General features: G+C 39.5%; 1 long non-coding RNA gene across 1 annotated transcript; it reads right to left on the minus strand.

Annotated features, from left to right (window-relative positions):
* Positions 1-3,165: 3,165 nt before the first annotated feature.
* LOC133270799 (uncharacterized) lies at positions 3,166-9,264 on the minus strand. Its single transcript, XR_009743907.1, has 3 exons — positions 8,510-9,264; positions 7,751-7,827; positions 3,166-3,502 (listed from the first exon to the last, which is right to left on the minus strand). It is a non-coding gene; the product is annotated as an uncharacterized LOC133270799 (long non-coding RNA).
* Between the last annotated feature and the right edge of the window lie 7,364 nt (positions 9,265-16,628).

Genomic DNA, 16,628 nt, shown 5'->3' on the forward strand with positions numbered 1-16,628 from the left:
AAGCCCTTAGGTCTGTTGATGCTACCACGGAGTGCTGCACATACATTGCATGGGTGCGCAGTACCTTTTTAGCAGCTTATCCCTCTCCTTAAGTCTTACCCTTTTGCATGTCCCATGTGTATTTTAAAGCATGTAGCCGCCTTATTTTCTAGATATCTTTTAAATTTGCAGAAGCCATGTGTTACTGTATAAATTCAGACTTCCAAAAGAATGTAAAAAATGGTTATAAGAGTTGCAAAAAAGTTTAAAAATGTGTCTGGGCATAAGGAGTCACTTCCCTGAGGTCTGCACAAAGCTTAAAATAGTGATAGTTTGAGGCTTGGAATAGGCTTAAACAGTGTTTTTAAATCTCGCACTAATCAGCACGTGTTAGCTGAAGGAATGTAAATGCCATTAGAGGATGTGATAGATTGACTTTGGCAAACCTTGCTATAGCAGTTTATAGGGTCACTGGCCCTTGCTGTTTCCCTTCCCCTTCTGCCTGAGGTTAAAGTCCCCCAAGCAGCCCCAGCTGAAGCTGTCATGTGGCTGCACCTCTGTACAACTCCAGCTCACTTTGTCAGCCCTCAAAGGTCTGAATTCAGCTCCCTTGCAGGACAGCAGATCATATTAAACCCTAGGTTTTATGAAGGATGGCAAGATATAAACCTGAGCAAAGAACTATCCTCTACAGAAAGTTCATAGGCAACTCTTAAATACATTTATATAGTGGGTTAGTAGGAGTTCACCCTAATCACTTAAGATCATATGGACTAAGTGTAACTTTTCTGGTATAGGATTGCATGAATCACACTTGAAGCTAAAAGGCCAAACAGCATTAATTGACAGATAAACTTCTTGGCCTCCTGCATTCTCCTTAAAGACAAAAGGTGAAAACAAGCTATAGACCGCAGTAGCAACGGAGAACTCCACGGAGTGCTTTTTTGGCAACATTCCTTTCTATGAATGCTTAATAATATATTTGAAGTAAAATCCCCGTTTTCACATCTAGCCCTATTTTTCTCTCATTTAGCTTTTTCTTGTCTACAATCCAAAGCAAGTAGTTTTGGACCTGAAAAAGGACTGTGCTGTTTCACATTGTTTTTCACAATAATCTCTTCGTTTTCAGCTAATAACATGCATTTAATTCACTTTTAAATATTAACATTAGTGCCAGAGAATGTAAGTTCAGTACACAAAGGCTTGTCTGAGTAAGTACAAAATTTCTGACTGAGTATCAGCTATGGTTATTTTGTTTCATATAAATGAATTTTGCTGTAGGTATACCCTGCTGATAGAGATTATATCCTCTGCTGGAAGTTAAATCAGCTTGTCAGCAAATTTGCGTGCCCTGATTTTACATTAATTACACAAATATTTAGCAAGTGTATTCTTGCTTCCCACTGAACTCCTTTTGTTTGAATGCTTTTTAGAAAAGCTTTGCTATCTAAAATGGCTTGGGGAATGTGTAGCGTTAGAGAGCTCTTCTTTAATGAAAAGATACATAGGGGAATCTAAAGGGAAAACTGAAACTCCGGTGTTTCAAATTCTAATGCCAGTTTTGCTGCTGTTCTCATGGAGACAAAATAAGAACAGTCTCACAAAGGTGAGTGAGTGGTAAATGGACAAAACTGTGGCAGGGGAATACAGGGTTTCTACACAACATCATGCACATTTCTTTATCCTGTGTTCCCTGAGCTACTGATCTTCAGACTCCAGTCACAACTGCTCTTTCCTTCTTGAAACTGTGCTTGGAATGGTTCACAGAGGCAGGTAGAATTTGAAAAACACATTACTGACAAGCTGGCACAGCATCACAACAGGGAAAAGGCAAACAGTTTGTTGCCTGATGATCTGAAGACAAAGCTTGTTTCTCTAAAAGATGAACAGTGTTTGAAAAAAGAACATAATTCAGCTGGGAATATCACTCTCACTGCATGTCAAGCCACCTCTGTACTAGAGTTAATTTGAAAATCTGATTTTGGATGTTTGCTTTGGAAATGAAACTCTTTTCTAGATCTGAGTTTTGACTGAAGGAAAACATACACTGTAACCTTTGGGATGATTCTCACTAATTTTCTAAATGAGCTTCAGTGTGCGGCTGGTGAAATAGCACTTGTGTGATACATACTCCCTCCTCCTTCTCTGCCAAGACAATCTGGTAGACTGCTGTCTTTGCCTTTGATATGCTGTCATTTCGTATGGTCAGTGAAGAGTTGCTGTTAAATTTGGCTCAGATGACAACTATCTTAGAAACTGTCACCACTGTTCAGTTTTTACTTTGGGTTCTATTTCAAATGATGTTTCTGTTTTTGCTTATACTGCCAGCCCTGCAAGCTCAGTCTGCTGCCTAAGATGGGTTCTTACTGGGATTGCTTCACTGCTAATGAGGAAGACTCCACAGATCACTTTGCCTACACCTCTGTAAATTGGGGAAACAAGATGGAATGCTTGGTCTTTCCCTCAGGTCTTAACCTGCTCTGTAGGTTTAAGAGTAAGAAGCTGGGAAAAGTCAATTTACCTACACAAGTAAGCAGGTGGACTCTTACAGGAAAAAGGAAGGTAAAACCTTGGCCAAATGAATGGTTACAGCATTCACATTTTTGTTTTTTTGGGACTTGTAATTCTGTTTTCAGTCTGTTAATTTCAGTCTGTGAAACAAAATAAAAGCAGAAGACTATTGGAAATACTGGTTGCTTTGAAGAAACAGCATAGAGTTACAGTCAGGATAAACGTTCTTTAGTGAACAAGCAGAGTATGGGTTATCTGGTGGCTACAATCAACACATGAACTAAGGTAAATAGTGGCATATGTTAAGTTATACTACCCTATACAAATTTCAGGATGAATATGAAATAGAAAATAATAAGCTTTTATGTAAGGCCATGGGCTTTGAAATGAAGTATTATAATGCTTAATAAATCAAGGACTCATAGTTATGATGAATACTAGTGGTTTAAGTACCAGGATATTGGAAGGAATTAGTGGCCAAGTATCCACAAATATTATGTTGTTTTACTGTATGCAGTGATAAACAGTAAATTATCAGCATAAAGCCCCACACTCTACAGTAACTGAGAAGCCAAAGACCACTTCATGATTGGCTGCTAGAAATACCCCCTGACCACCCAATTTCACATTTATTCTTTCAGTGGAATTAAAAATGAAGAATAATGGAAGCAACACTTAGGCGAAACATGCTTATCGGCTATGTTACTACAATTTTTCTTTATTCTTACACAATTCTAACAGTCGAAAGGTCAGGATATGAAACACCAAGAACGTCCCTACAGCTGATTCATTAGTCATAGGAATGCATAACAAGGACTGCATGGGCAGTCATAAAATTTTTAAAGAGCTACAGGAAATCTCTCTGCAAATACTACCTTCTTCTTTACAGTAAAGCAGTTCAGTGAAATAGAAAGAGGTCAGTGATATCCAGTGAGGAACCCATTTAGGCCATAATAGCTCACATTATTTTAATCCCTTTCTTTCAATGCCTTTTGCCTTCCCAGTGGTATTTCTGAAAGAAAAAATCAGAAGGGTTAAAAATTTATATTGTCAACCATTAACTATGTTTTGTTCACATCAGCTTTGTCCACTGAAGGAGTAATTTAATTATTTTCTTGTTGAAACACTTAACTGCTGTTTTCTGGCACAGCTGCTTAACATGACAGCTTGACATTGTTCAGAGGCTTTTTGCTAAAACTCAGTTCTGTCTATTCTGAAGTTGATCAATACTTAAGTGTTAAGCAAGAGGAGTAGTTCCTATATGGCACAAAATGGAGAAATGAAAACTAAGAGAAAAAAAAAAAATCATTATTTTCTCCCTGAATTATAACTAACAGAGATCTCGCATGCAAACTGACAATTCCAGTTACGAGAATAAGCAAAGGATTAAGTCATGTTTGTCCACCGAAAAAGTGCTTTTAGCTTCATCTGCTTTTTGGTTAAATTTTCAAGAATAAATATGAATGTAATTCCAAAAAAAATGTTGCTTGCTTTTACTTCTTCTTTCCAATGAGAAAAACAGAAATGCATATCAAGAAGGTTTCTTCTCGGTCTTCGCTTGAATTCTCAAATTATTTGAGAGTTCCAGCTCCCTCCCCATCATTAGTAAAATTTATTTACATAGGTACATGACAGAACTGAGACAAGGCGGCTACCCCTTCCTTGGCATTTACAGTGTGTGCCACTTGTTCTGCAGTCATATCCACAAGAACTGATTTTTATACAGAAGTGTAATAGAAATTCTGTCAGCATGGCTATGCACTGACCTAAAAATCCCAACCACTTCTGTATCAGATTATGGGCGTGGGTGTAAATAAAAACCCAAGGTAAAGTAGTTCCCTGGCTAGAATTTAATACTGAAAAAATTCTATCTGCATGATCAAATTCAGTTTCCTCATAGCTACACACCACAAATAACAGTTATCAATTGCAGAACCATCTACAAAGAGCTGTTCTGACACCAACCTACACCACGCGTTCATTTCTAGCTTTGAGTGTTCAACAGAAAGATGATGTTGGCATCGGCACAGATGGTTATTCACATCTGGAAGTGCTCAAGAACAGGTCGGATGGGGCTTTGAGTAGCCTGGTGTAGTGGAAGGTGTCCCATCTCCCTTTCACAGCAATTCTTCGCTCTGGAAAGGAGAAAGCAGTGTGCAAAATAGGTGTGGGGATGTGACAGAGGTGTTGCAAGAGTATTTAGTAAGCAAACTGTTTACTACCTCAGTAAACATCATAATTTCACCCCATTCTGAAGCAGGCACTCAATTCCCTAGGCTTGGTGAAAAAATAGGTTCAGCTCATGAATCACAAAAGGAATTTTACTGACTCAAGAATATCAATGTGATAGGTCAGTAACTCCAAATAATTATTTTGTTCAGCTTTAGCTCCTTCTGTTGGATGGCCAGTTAGCCCTCAGTTAGTCCTCAGGAGACAAGGAGTACAGAGTATCCTTATTCTCAGTCCAAGTCTAAAATTTGCAGCCTCACCAGCTTTTTTGTGCAATTAGAGCAGAAAATTTGGCTAACCTTGCTAATACCTTCTTCCACCCCTTGGGTAGCTTCCCTGTCACCCTCTCTGTTCCTGTGCTGTTTGTACCTTCCTTCAAATTCCCATCCCATTAAAACCAAAAGAAAGCTATGAAAGCAAACACATCAGGAAAGCTCTTTACAGCTTTTCAGTGACTTTTTCTTCTTTCTATAGGGGAGGAATACCAGGCCTTCAAAAATCCACTTACGAATTCAAAGTGTTGCTCAGTTCTAAAAGAGACATCCTTTTCGTGGTAGAGAAACACAGGGGTGCTCATCAGAGAGATTTGAACTCAAACACAGAAGGAAATCCGTGAAATGTTATGGGGGACTTCATAAAACTCAGTTTTGAGTTTTGTCTGCAGGCAGCAAGTTTTTTAATTTTTTTTTTTTTTTTTTAAATCATACCTGTTAATGAAAGAGTTGTCCCACACACATCTGTGGTTGCTTATTTTATTAAAAAAAAAACACCAGTGTACAGAAAAAAAATAAAGGGAAGGAGGAAATGAAGAGATTATCAGTGTCAATTGTTTATGGAAAGAGAACATGAAAAAGTGAATATATAATATGGCAACAAAGCATCAGCAAATACTTTAGTTTTGAATTACTATGGCAAGCATTTATTTTGTGGATATTTCTGTGTTGTGGCAGATGTGGGTGATCCCATGCCAAACTAATGGTACAATAACGAGTTCTCAGGATGTGGCAGTCATTATTAAGATAACATAACTAAGATAACATAAGGGCAACAGAACAAATTCACCACAGATGTAAGCAGACATTCAGAGCTGTAAATCTCAGTTTTCCACAGCTGTGCTTTACTATATCAGGACTTAATTTTGATACAACCAAGTGATTATAATTCTTGCTGGAATAAATACGTAGAAAATTTGCATAAACTAAGCCTGATTTGAAGCTTTGTTCTTTTATCTTTTTACAATACTTTCAGTACAATACTATTGCTTTAGTGCAAAATATACTTTAACTGGTTTGTATCTTTACTCCTATATCATTTGTCACATTTTGTCCCCTTGAAAGGTAAACATCTAGAGACATCTGGAAAGCATGGTCATTCCACTGTCTGAATCTCTGAATACCACTGAGATATACACATTTAATAATAAATTAGAAGTTACAGAGTTGCCATGATTGCTATTGCTTATTTCCAGCAGCTATCATGGTATCTGTAACCTCTGATGTGTACCCAGGACACAGTATTGTCTATAGCCTTGTGCGGATTGTTATTCAAGCTAGTGGTCAACTAAAGCATTACAGATTAAGGTAATTTCCTCTCTCAATGATAGTCTTTTAGAGTATGATCGTTATCTCATGATTAGATATCATGACCTTTATTGTATGGTTCTAATACTTTAAGGCAATGTAAAACAGCTTGAGTTATTTTAGGATTTGTACACCTTAAGTTTTACTTGATTATATATAACATAAATACACATGCTATAAATTTAAAAGCACTGTTGTGTGTGTAATATAAACATGGTTTCTATAAGCATCATAGACTCTTAGAATACGTAGGATAAGTAGGGGATTAACTTTAAATTAAAGAAGGATGGGAAATTAATTTAGCAGGTATTATGATATAAGACAGAGGCTATGCCAGTGAATTTATGATTAGTATATGAAAATTAAACCATGACTGACCTACACAGTGGTCTCCAGTAAATTAAATTATCAGCACGGATGGGCTTCATTGTGTATTTTAATATCAAATGAAATCTTACCTTCATATCAAATGAAATCTTGCCTTTTGTCTTTTTATTAGATTTTTTTTTTCCTAGATTCTGGGGAATCTCCATTGAATAAAATAAAAAGTACCTGATTACTCTGCCAGTTTCAAGTCAAAATACTAGTCCTTACTTTAATACCAGGGTAGATTTGCATTGTGTTAACATTTGTTATGGTTAACTGCAGAAGCAAAAAGTGCCATAAACTTTGAGATCATGCAGCTGCATAAACCATGATACCAGTGTAAGCTTTTACTTGGTAGGTTGTGCACTTTCACCTTTAGTCCTGTGTTTTATCCAGTGACTGCTTAATGTAAAGCATGGAAACAGTCTTGAATGCAGGAAGAGAGGGAACTGAGGACTCCCTTCTACAAAGCAAGTATCCTGCCTGTAAGCAGGCCTACAGCTTGGGAGCTTTCAAGTAAGACTGTAAGCATCACCTCAGCATGAGTCTTCAGGTTTACTGTTTTTGAATTTGCTTAGAGTCAGGATCTCTGCCTGAATTCCCTTTACGGTGTGCTCACTCCACAGGATACTGTGCAAAGATCCTCAGGCTACTAACACATGACTTAATGCCTCTGTCTTTCTATACAATCTCAAGTATATAGCAAGGTCAGCATCTCTAACCCTGTACAGTGTATTGTGCTGTAAACACATGGCTTAAAAAAAAAAAAATCTTTACTGAATTTTGCTTGCATTTCCTTAATGGCAAAACCTCAACAACTTATCATGATTCATTTTCTCAGGATTTAACATCCCCAGAGATGCAAAGATAGCCCACTTCTTTCCCACTGAAGGTTTTTCACAAGATGTTATCGATCATGGCTGCAAAACTGTGTATTTAGCTGTAATTGAGAAATATTTCTGTGATGTCATTTCCTAACACCAAGCTTTAGAATCGACTCATCATTGCCACATAGTGAGCTAAGTCATCTCTTCCTGATTCCAGCATGATTCGATGGCACAAACTGGCAGCAACAAATCACTTACGCAGAGAAGATGAGTCTGTCTTCCCAACACCTCTCCTCACTCACATCATCCCCAAAAGCAGCAAGTTCTCTTATGAGCTCTAACAAGTGAAACAACATTTCTCATTAGTAAAGTGCCTATGAAAAATATGAAATTCACATGGACCATTTTCACATGTATTCAGATGGTAAGAAAGATAAAAAAACACCCTCTTACACACAGCTGCATCTACTGCATTACAGTCAAATATGACTGCACCAATTTACTTAAGGCGAGCAGAGGTGTTCCAGGAATTTCTCAAACCATCCCAGATTCCCTATAAAATATACTTGTGTAGTCTGCGTCACTGACTGAATCCTTAAAATGTAGCTTATAGGAATAACAGAAAATTTCCCCCAAGCTAACCTTATATTGCTGGGTCTCCTCACCTATTCACAAACCTGGGGGCACTGGGTCTTGTGTGCCACCTATAAAGCTGGTCCCCACCCTACACAAGCAGTGAAGTCCAATGGGAAATATCTACTGTCCTTGAGAAGTGAGTTAACCAGGTCCTCTATCAAAAAGGCAAATTGTCAAATTTTGTTGAAAGAATATCACAGACTAAAAAAAGCCTATGTGTCAAACAGAGTTACCAAATGACACTCACTTTCCAGTCTTCTTTTTGATATGATTGTTGAAAGCTTGAACTCCTGCAGTATCACCATAATCATACATATGCCCTAGCCATGCTTTTCTCCCATGCATACACCAAAACAGCCTCAGGAACACTATCAGGAACACTACCAGGAGTCCCACAACCGAAGAATTTTTTTCTTCTGATCCTCAGAAACAAACTGGCTTCTCTGGTGATACTTCTAAGTATCTTTGCAACCACTATCACACAGTATTGGTGGCAAACATACATTTAACCTGCAGAGTAAACGAGAAGACAGAATTCTCTCATTGTTACTGTACATCACTTTTTACCTACCAAAATTTTCAGTATCCAAGTTACTGCCAGCCTATACTTACATGTAATGGGCAGTCTCTTCTCAACTGTGAACACAAGAGAGGCTGTGAATTGCATGTTATTTTGGGGTCAGAGATCCATGTCTTTTGTCTGCCCCATAAAACTTACCCACAGAAACTCAGTATCAAAGAACATCTCTCCAAACTTGCAACACATAAAAAATAAATGCTATTTCTCTTATATCTATTACATGTATGGTCTAACATCACAAACAAATGCATTTGTTTTTGGTATATTACTTTTTTTGTATATTATGAATACATCATAAGTGTCTAAATCATGAGACTAAAACCTTTAATTCATTGATCAGTTGAGGAAAATTATCTTTCAATATTTACAGCCACTAGCAGTAGGAGTCAGAATCATGTAGGTCACTGAAGGCACGTAATGTGTATTATTATGGAATTTTGTGTTGAGCAATATGTCATCTTCTGGAAGCTGCAATGTATAGTTTTTGGAAAAAGTATAATTTTATTGCTCTAGTGAATACAATGATTAGTACACAATCTGAACACCTTTTCAAGAAATTGTTACATATCATGTACATGTTATATATATCCACGCAGTGCAATTTTTGTTTTGAAATACTTTGGCTTGTGTCATGCAGAAGACTCAGGTTAAATATTAGTTAAACCTCCCTGCACTCAAGTGCATAATTTATTAGAGGCATATTAAATTAGAACAAACTTACTCTTGAGTCCTATGACAGCAATACTGGATTTTGCTCTTTAATCTAGGTGCTTTCAGGTTTCACACACGAACACTGATGCTGACACAATGGACTGATTGCCCAGAATAGGCACAGGGTGTGATAGAGATCCAGCAAACACTCTGTCAACCCCACCAAACACACTCTTCCAAGTGTAATGAAAGGATTTTCACAAACAGTTGATCCAAAATGCCGCTTTGAGTTCAAAAAGGCAACAGCCTTATTTTGATGAAAAATATGTATATATTCCCCTCACTAAGGCTGGCACAGTGGTTTTTATATGTCACCCATCACCCTGATACCTCAACATCTCTAAAATGTTTTGGAATAGAAATTTTATCTCTACTACATCTACTGTCTCCCCTTACAAAACATGAAGTAGCTTGACTAGTGAGAATAAACAGTTTGACTAGTTCATACTCAGTTTGTAAGTGTGGGAAATGTGAACCTGCTGAAGAAAGCTGAATAAAAAAATTACACTTGGATTTTAAATTAATTCTAAATGCAATCACCTTTATTTTGAAATAAAATCACCTTTTTTGATATTCTTTGTCCAGTTCTGAATTCTTGGTTCCCAGATTCAGTAACTGGAGGCCAGTTCAAAACGGAGGAAACTACTGTCACATGCCAAGTTACCTTACATTCAATTTCCACCAGTGCCCTTTCAGATAGGTGTATATGTCACCTAAATACTGAGATTGTGCTTACTGGCCTAAGAAAGACAAGAGTTTTACATAATCTTTCTGGCAAGCTCTTCCACTTACGTCTTCACCATCTCTGTGTAAGGTTTTTTGTGGATTTTTAATCAAATGATGCAGGGAGCTGAAATTCATACAACTGCAGATGTGATACCTTCATCATATTTCTTTTTGGTGATGTCTGAAAAAATTGCACAGGCTGCATGTCCTGGGTTCAGCAGTAGCAGTCATTTTTTCTCCTTCTTAGTAGCTGGTGCTGCGCTGTGTTTTTGACTTTCGGCCTGGGAACAGAGCTGATAACACTGATGTTTTTAGTTACTGCTCAAATGTTTAGACTGGCCATAGGACTTTGTGAGTCTCATGCTCTGCCAGGGAGGAGGGGAAGCTGGGAGGAAGCAGAGACAGGACACCTGACCCAAACTAGCCAAAGAGGTATTCCATACCACAGCACATCATGCCCAGTATATAAAATGCGGGGAGTTACCTGGAAGGGTTAGATCACTGCTCGGTCAGGCTGGGTATCGGTTGGCAGGTGGTGAGCGGTTGTTTTCTCTTCCCTTGTTATTTCCCTTATCATTATTATTACTGGTGGTAACATTCTTTCGATTCTCCTCACCATTCCTGCGGGGGGGGGGGGGGGGGGGGGGGGCAGGAAAGAAAGAGGAGGGAGAGTAGAAACTGTGTGGCTGACATGGTTTAAACCATGACACTGTAGCAAAAGATTTCAGTGTATTCCTGTGGATTCTTGGGGATGTGACAGATACAGGTGATGACATGCAGGTGGACTTTGCCAGCATTCTTCGCCTTCTTGCTTATAAAACGGAAAAACGGAGGATACATGCTGCATGCTCAAGAGGTCTCTAGGTAATGAATGAAGCTCATTTCAGCACTGAGTAAGCCATATATTTCAGGACTGCAAACTGCATTTCTTTCTGACACACATGGAGCTGAAGGTGTTACAGCATCACAGGCCATTCCCTGCAGCCATTCTCCTCCAGTTATGCATCAGATGCTTTTCAGCCCGTCAGATTATAAAATACTCATTTGCTTATCCTGTCTTTCAGCACTTCTTGTGCTCATGAGCCTTTTCTTTCATTTTGCTAGTGGCAAGCCACTTCATGTTATTCACAGTCACAGGCCTGCAGAAAAATATTAAATTATGCATATGTTTACTAAAATCCTTTGTTTACATTATATTTGGCAATCAGAATGAATAGGAGTTTTTTTACGATGACTCACCCCATTCAACTTCCTTTTGGAGTACTAGCTGAAAGGGTTCACAATGAGCTAAGCATAATGAGCATAATGGAACCCACACTCTTAGGGACAACAAGTAATTTTCTTGTCTTGGTTGAGAAAGCTTTCCTGAAAGCAATACTTTTCAGAACCTTTATCCCATATTTGAATTACTGTATCAGGACTTTGTCAGGTCAAACTGGTATCAAAGCATGAGGCTAAACTGAGAGAACCATTGTTGTTCTTTTGGAGTGGTTATTTTTCTGCACTGGATGAAAAGAATCACTGCAACTTAAATAACAGACTGGATAAATGATCCTTTTAGTAAAACACAGATTAAGTTAGATGACAACACTCCTGGTGTGAGAATAAAGCTATATAAGAACATTCATATCTAGCAATTATATTGATAATTAATTCTTACAAGTGATGAGCTGGTAGCAAAAGCCACTGAATACACATGAAATTTGATCCTAGTATCAGGTCTCCCTATTTATCTTTGTATTTGCTTCCAAAAGGTAACTTCATGTAAGAGTTATCTTTGGAAACCCAAAAGTGGAAATGCTGTATGTGTCTAGCTAAAATAAAACACAGCACCTTAGGATAGTGGCTCCAGCCATTAGCTGCAGAAGCAACTAAAGTAGAAAGGACTCCCTTGCAATGGCTGAAGCTTAGCCACAGCAGGGCCGCCCCATCACTCTGTACTGTGTGAGGAAAAACTCCAATTTAGTGTCAAGCAGCATACAAGGTGGTACTTCTGTTAACTTTTTCCTAATGAATGTGTGGCACTGGCAAAAAAAATCCAGCAAGCCAAGAACTTGCTGGTGAGAGCATCTATGAAAATCATAAAAATAAATTAAAAAGTCTGAGCTATGCCAGCTTCCCAGGCTTTTAAATTCAGTTTCATGAAACCTGCTTTTATGCCACCTCCTCCACTATACTTCCTTACTCACCCTCTCTTTTGTTTCCTTTTATAGCATTTATAAACATTTATGACATTTATTACTTACACACCAGCACCACTATAGTGGAGGTGTGTGAGATCCTTGCTGTCATCACACCATTCATGCTGCCTGTTATACCCTTTTCCCCTATCCTGTGTGTCTCTCGTTTCTTTAGGTGATAACTCTTCGGAATACAGGAGGCCTCTTCCTATGTGTCGATACAACTTTTGGTTCAACTGGTTTTTAGGCACTATTGTCACAAACATAATCATAAAAGGCAAGCCATAAGTTCAAAAGAATTTGAAAGAAGCCAACATCCAGCTTCAAATTATGCCTCAAATTTTGTACATGCTCAGTCAAATGAATCATCAAATACAATCTTCAACTATTTAACAGCTTAATTTGCTGTTCCAACAGTACCATACTCATGTGTAGTGTTACTTTGAGTACTTTTTCATTTCAGAAACTGTCTTATGCCTGTCTGCTAAAGGCGTAAAATACTAATATGACTGAAATATTGCCCCAAAATATCCCTTTATGTAATTTTTAGATTTTTTTTTTTGTAACAATTACAGCAAATTTTTACACTGAGCTTTTCTTGTCAATGGTAAATGAACTTCACTACTGGAATCACAAGTAGATAATTACTTTGCTCTTGTGTAAGGCCAAATAAAACAAACTTCCAATATTCCTATGCATCAGGCTGTTCACTTGACAAGAGCAATCCAGAGTGCTTTATTGTAAATGGGAAGGATGATGACGTGTCACACTGTATGCATGTGACAGCAACAGGACATGCTATTTGTCAGAAAATAAGTCTTCTTTCAAGAAATAAATAGATTTGAGGTAAATATGGAGCAAGAGAGAGGTTGATTTATGCTCATGATGAGGTCCTCATTTAGTTTTTTTAGGCTAGAACAATGTATTCTTTCAGTCACTGGAAAAGGCTGCCACATACACAAGTAAAAGCAAGAACAGTCAACAGTGTTGACAGTGCATGGATCTACTGACCTTTAACAACGTGCAGTTGATTTCAAGGTCTCTGTACATCACTATTTCATCAGTAGGAAACTTAACCCATATTGTGTGCTGAAAACCAAAAAAAAAAAACAACAAACCTCAACCCATTAAGACTGCTGCAGTGTAGATTTTGCTTAAGCTACAGTATTCCTGATCAGAAGAAATGCATTGCTTTTCTAGTATTTGCAAAGTAATGAGTACCTCCATGGTAATTCATTTTTGTTTATATATATGGATTTTCTCAAACATAACTCTTACAAGTTTAATCTGGATTCAGAACACACACTTAAGTCTGTTCAAAGTGGTCCAGTGATTTTGGACTCAACCTTTCCTAATTACTGCAGACATACCTAAGCAAAAAAGTCCTTCGTAAGTATGGGTAGTGTGGCTGTAATCCTCAAAGAGAGGACTACACACTGGATCTGCCTGTGTCAGAAATACTTTCTATTATCATCCTCCCAGTATTAGTATGTTCCAATTATTTTGGAAAGACTAAGATTTCGAGCAGTTTCCAATGCTTAAAAAAAACATTTCAGTCAGACCTGTCCATAATAATTCTGCATTTCACAAAGGCAAGTAGGTATGCAAATGTCATTTAGACTACCGAGTCCAATGTTTGTGAGTTTCCAAAACCTTAACATTTCTGTGCAATTGTGATTTGAAGTCCCAGGTACCTAAATTTCTGCAAGGCAATCTTTAAGACATCTTCAAGTAGGTTTACCTAGCATACGAGGCAGCAGTCCTTACCATGAAACACACAGGCTAGGTCTGGAACCCGTGCTTTACAGCTGACTGTGAGGGGAAGACTAAGCTAATTCATCTGGCATTGAAGCAATATAAAGCAGATATATTGCTTTCTGGGCCCAAAATTCATTGCTGCACTGTTTTGTGAATATATGCCCACATTTTCTGTTAGCAGGCATTAACAAAACTAAACCAAATCCTTCCACTCCGAAGGATTCTCACATAACATTCCCAAATTCCTTGCCTAGCATACCCTGTCCAGGAGGTCTGCACTATAGATGATCTATTTATTACCCTATAATCCAAGGATAATAGCATCTGCTTGGGGTGAGGGAGCTTTGTTTGCATATTTCCCTGGTTAGCAAGGATGTGAATCCAACTTTTCCCCTCCCTTGAAAATGCCCTAGAAAATGCAATTGGGAGTTCTAGGAGAGACCCTCCCAATTTCTCCTCTCAGTATTTTTCCACTTTGCATAAATAATGAAATGCACATGGGGCTAAGGAGAAGGAGAATGTGCCTTTGCCAAGCTGTGGTTAAGGTGCTCACACTGGAAAGCCAGGATGGAATCCCTATTCTAATGAATATTTAAGTACCCTTCTGATACCAGACAAGCTGCAGAGGCATTTCCATTCCCTCCTCCCCCACTCCTTATGCTAGCCTTGTCACAGAGCCTGAGCACCTGTGGACTCAGAATGTAGGTAAATGGTAAGATTTACGAAACTAAATACTGCAAAGCCAAACTAAAGCTGTGGCACAGGCTCTGTGAATTTGAGGCGTGGTATCTGAGGGTCATGGTGGTCGTTTGGGGAAAAACAGCCCCACTCATTTTACCATTTTATGGAAATCTGTTAGGTAAAGACACTGGAATACATGTTTAGTCTTTCCAACTAACTACATATTCTTGTTTGGGCTTATTTACGATCCTGAGTGGCTCCTCTATCTGATTTGTTTCGCCGCCTTATACTTATTTTTCAGGCCTTAGCAACAGGAGAAAGGCATATATTGATCTGAGATGGCATCTGGTCCTTTTGTTGCAAGCCTTCCTTACCTCGACAATCCCATGACTATGTCTCCGTATACACTGAAAGACTACATTAATTCGGTATCAGCTGGGAGCAGGACATTCAACCTTCAGCTTGCACTAGGAGGCCAGGTCTGCCGGTGACAGCGGTTATCCAGCCGTGCCACGCACAGTACGCGGTGCCCTGAGGGCAGGCTTGCCCGGCTGCCCGCTGAACTAGGCACCGACACCGGCACCGACACCGACGCCGGGAACGCCGACAGCACGCAGCACGCAAGAAAGGGGGGAGCAGGGGCGGGGCCGGACGGATGAGGTCATCAAACCGCGCCGTGGCCGGCTGGATTGCAGCGGGGGTGCTCGGTAGGTAGAACCGCGGTTGTGGTGGTTGGGAGCTGGCGGCTGGTCATGCACGGAGGGGCTGGAACGGGAGGGGGTCGGTAGCCACCGTTCGTCTCGCTGAGCCCTTCTCTCCTCTCTCACTCCTTCCGCACCTACCCTGTGGCCCGGGTCCGGCACGGTGGAGGCTGCCGCTATATCATTTCTTCCCTGTCACCCCCTCCGGCCTGTGCCTCTATCGTGGCCGGCGCACGGTGTCCGGCGCCGGTCAAGGGAGGCGTGGGGGGGAGCCCGCTGCCCCCTGAAGGGTCAGCCCGTGCTCTACCGGGCGCGCCGGCATCCTTCGTCCAGCAGCGTTTCACACACACCCTCCCCTTTCCTTTCCTTACCAGCCCCCCCTCCCCTCCCCAGCGATGGGATGTTCTGCCAAACCTCTCCAGGCCTCTCGCTGCTGGAAGTATGAACTGAATTGTTGCAGCTGGGGAGCTGTTCGCAATGCAGTGATCAGGATGCTGGGTGTGCAGCCAGCATTACCTGTCGTATTTTTTCACACTACTTAAGGAGCTTGAGTCGGTGCCTTTCGTGTAGGATTCTAGTTCTAAGTGTAATTTTCTGAAATAACTTTAAACGTAATTCCATTCAAGCATGTCAAAGCTGATTAACAAGCTTTTCCACTCATTGGCGTCTTTAACACTTGGAAACACACAAGTGAAACTCCTACCTTAATAACTGTCATTTTGCAATTCATTGGAGGGTTTCAGCTTAGTTGTGTGTTAGGTTCTTTACTTAGGATAATGCTTAGTTTTGCAGAGGTTGAGTTGAATGACTGAAGTGGCTTGCCGATGTCAACATTGGAAAGAGAAGACTCTTTTTCTGATTCCAGCCTCAAGGAAATAGTTCTTTCACATTGTAGGTGGTATTTTTAAATGACAGCTGCACTGAGTTAAAAATAGTCATTCTATTTCAGCGCAGATTTGATTTGGACATTTACTGTGTATGAATACCTAATCACTTGCATGCTTCATCTCCTGAAAATCAGACACATATACCCCTTCCTTGAGTATTTTGAGTGGAAATAAAATCCAAAGTATTTGTGCACCTCTTCAATGCTGTTCAGCATCTCCACAGAATCACTGAGGTTGAAGGGGGACCAATGAAGATCATCTAGTACAATGCCCCAG

The sequence above is a fragment of the Pezoporus flaviventris genome, unplaced genomic scaffold (genome assembly GCF_033815535.1).
Source record: "Pezoporus flaviventris isolate CSIRO_AGI_PZ_B2104156 unplaced genomic scaffold, CSIRO_AGI_Pfla_v1 ptg000022l, whole genome shotgun sequence".
NCBI classification, from domain to species: domain Eukaryota; kingdom Metazoa; phylum Chordata; class Aves; order Psittaciformes; family Psittacidae; genus Pezoporus; species Pezoporus flaviventris.